A 3,753-nucleotide genomic window follows, 5' to 3' on the forward strand; every position below is an offset into this window, starting at 1 on the left:
AAATGCAGTGTTGTCTTTTTGTGCTTGTGGCAGTTTTTCTATCATGTGAGGTCTTCACTGATGTCGTACTGGTTGCATCAGTGTTAGTAACAGATGAGCAGCCATGCAGTACAGCAGGAGCCCCATGTGTTCAGTATTTCGTGCAGCAGGAGACGCCAGTATGGCTGCTCTGGATCACCTCTTTTGTCACAACTGTATGCGTTTCTGTGGATTCTGGGAGGATTTTGAAAAAATATTTATATATATATTATATGTATCATATCTATCTCTTGTAGTCCAAATCATGCCTCCATCTTTGGCCAACATCAGATCTTAAATTGATTAATTATGTGTTTCATTTGGTGTCTTAAATCCTTTAATCTTGCTGCCATTTTTCTCCTGAGTCCAACCAAAATATAATTTATGCCTTGGCTACTGTCTTAAATAATGCCTTCCCTGCCACAGTCAGCCCAGAGCTGTAATGTAAATATTTGAAGTCTGACATGTCATTAATCACTTCATCCAGACTTTCATATGTGGTTGGAGTTGGCTGGATCAGCACAAAAAGCTCATTTTCCCCTGGTCCTCCTGGCTCAGTTTATGTGCAGGTGTGATGATGCCGCCTGGCACTCCATAACCTGAGTGCTTTTCCTGGAGCAGCGGGAGACAGAGCTGGGGGAGACGGATGGTGTGGGGGTGTTTTTACTGATGGGTCTGTGTAGAGTACTGGACCAGGACTGACTGAGATACCTGGGAAACAATTTACAACAAGTGAGACGTGGAAGACTCAGGTTCTGTTTTCTCCAGAAATGTTTAATGGATTTTCTTTAGTGATGACAGATAAGCCAATCACAGGTTTTCAACTGGAGGTGAAGGAGAAGGAGGGGAAGGAGAAGGAGGGGAAAAGGAGGGGCATAAATCATGACTTTTTTACAACATGACTAACTTAGTTAATTTACTGAAGTTCTCTTTCTGAAAGTTTGTTGCTCACTAGCAAATACACACAGGCCTGGGTGTGTGTCATCACTCATCTCAACCAATGACAGTATTTGGGGAGGGACCAATTCTGCTGCAGCCAAACAAACTCCTTCTTGAATGTTTTTATGCACTTTAAATGCCCTCTCTGCTCCACATTGCCATCTGTTGTTGGGTTTTGGTTGAAGTGTTGCTGTCAGATTTTTATTTTTTTTATTTTCCTGCTGTAGAATCTGCTGATTTTTTCCCACAAACTTAACCACCTTGAGCAAAGGGTGAAAAGTGAGAAGGTTCCGGGCCCCGGGAGAAATAGAACCAGAGATAAAAATAAGTCGATTTTTTGCACACCTTGCCATGAGGTCCTTAACAAACGGGGTGGGTGAGGGGCCCACCATGTCGAGCAGATGAAAGAACTTCAGGATCCTTCCAGATGTTCGACCTCACCTGGTCGTAGTTGTACTTTAACAGCACTTACGCAGTACTACAGAGGCAAATAAATCAGTAAATTAAACGCATAAATAACGAGCAATTAGATATCAACAGAAGAGTGTTTTCAGGTTATTTATGTAAAAAAAATCTTTGTTCTTGATAAAATGATTGCATCAGAATAATTTAATTTTTTTATTAATCAGGAAGAATTGTTACACATTCAAATATAAAGAGGTCAAATGTCAGTCGCTGCCTTTGAATGAACAATGTTTGCAGATGATTTTGACAGATATTGTGTGTTTGACGTGCAGCCTGATTGAAGCCAGTGAAGAAAAGAAAGAAAAATTCACTGTGACTATTATTTAATCATGACAACATGAAGGGACATTAATTGTCCTTTTCCTAATTGTAATTGTTTTTTAGTGAAACACTGGACTGGAAAGGAATTCAAGACAAAACAAATCAAAGCACAACATTATCTACTCAGCCATAATTAGAATGTGACAGTTGAAGAAAAAAAAAAACCCCAAACAGCTGGAGACGTTTAGTCGTTGTCTGAATAAATATTATTTTATTAGTATTAGGACATTTTCTGAATGTATAATGTCTTCAAACTGCATGAATGCAATTATTATTGTTTTTTGTTATTATTATTACAATTATCAGACCTAGTGTTTACACATTATCTATACAGTTGAAGTTGACTTGGCTGAAAGATAAAACACTGTGTGAAAAAGTACAATTTTTTAATTCCATATTGGTTTCAGGTGAATTCCAGGTCAGATGATCCATACTCTGACCTTTTCCTCCTTTATTTCCTGTGTCCTTGGTCGTTAAAAGACACAGCACTCCTTTCTTTGACCTTGAACATCCTGGTCTTAGACTGTGATCAATTCTGTATGTAATGAAAACTGTTCTCCAGCGAGGTTAAAACAGACGTTTCATATGAATCCATAAAGTTGCAGATACGGATTTATCATGGTGAAAACTCTCAGATGGAAAAATGTTGAGGATTTATCAACGTTTGGAGGTGAATTTAAATTCAAATGTTGTCTATCTCACTGACACAACAACCAAGAACGAAGAAATATGGTGTACCATGTAGCCTGACCAAACAGGGTGATGTAAAATTACAACGGACATTTCTTTTTGTTCACTGCATCCTTGAAGTGTAACATTTGGTAAATTGTGTTCCCCACACACATAGAATAGAGACCTTTGAACTCACAAGGTGGACTGTTGGACAGTGAGACTCACATGGACAAGTGAAAGTCAAAGAAAACAGCAACAATTTAGCAGACAACATGCAGGACTGACACCCAGAACTGTCCAGTAGAAGCGTGAACTGTGAACTAATAAAACAGATTTCAGAGGGTCCGAAAACAAGACCCTGTTTGACTCGTGGCTGACTTTTCAGGACAAACTCGCCTTATTTTTAACGGTCCCATTATCAGGAGTTCTTGATTAGCTCACAATTATCATTTCTCCGGTGTTTCCGCTGCTCATGGAGGCAGGGGAGAGTCACAACTCCCTGGACCCCCAGAGTCATTTGCGTGATTGAAGCAGGGTCAGTCTCAGCGGAGCACAAATCAGGATGGGCTGAAATGTTATAAGCTTTCTGTCTCTCATCTCAATTCAATCAAATGTCAAAATATTAAAGGTCACATTTGAGAGATGGAATTAGAATGAAAAGGTCTGAAGAACACTCTGAGATTTCATGGCTGTCCACTGAGGGCTGAATATTTGACCGGGGCCTGACAGACCCGCACTGCACGACTCTACAATGAGTCGCTGCAGACATTAAGATTCTGTGGGCTTTATCATTAGGACTTCATTATGGCTGCTTGACTTGATCTCGTTATCCCCGTTCTGTGCATCAAAATAAACAGAGAGGCAGAAACAGATGGAGAGAAATTTTCTCCTCACTTTGAAAGAGGAGATAATGGCTCTATTTTCACTGCTACTACAGGTCTTTAAATAATAATGCTCAAGTCTGGATCCCAGTCAAAAGTCCCTATTGTGTTAAGTATTATGTTGTTGTTCGCTCTCTGAGCCGAGAGAAACGGTTTTGTTATATCATTATGCAGAAATTGGTTTTCTATCTGGAAGCCTCAGCGATTTGCTGCTTCACTTACCCTGACAGTAACAAAGTGAAACTTTAATCTCTGCTCCGTGTCAATAGCAGTTGATGGCAATTAGGGACTAATCCTGAATCCTAAGGTGAAGTTAACATCAGCCTTCACTGGAAGCCTAGGTTTATGGTCTCAGTTAATGCCCTGAGGCCCAGTACTGCATTAGGAGGAGAAAATATGGACACAATAAAAGTTTCTTCTCTCTGCATTTTGCAGATATCTTAAAGTGAGAGATTGG

Source organism: Cynoglossus semilaevis, chromosome 11 (genome assembly GCF_000523025.1).
Source record: "Cynoglossus semilaevis isolate Cse_v1.0 chromosome 11, Cse_v1.0, whole genome shotgun sequence".
NCBI classification, from domain to species: domain Eukaryota; kingdom Metazoa; phylum Chordata; class Actinopteri; order Pleuronectiformes; family Cynoglossidae; genus Cynoglossus; species Cynoglossus semilaevis.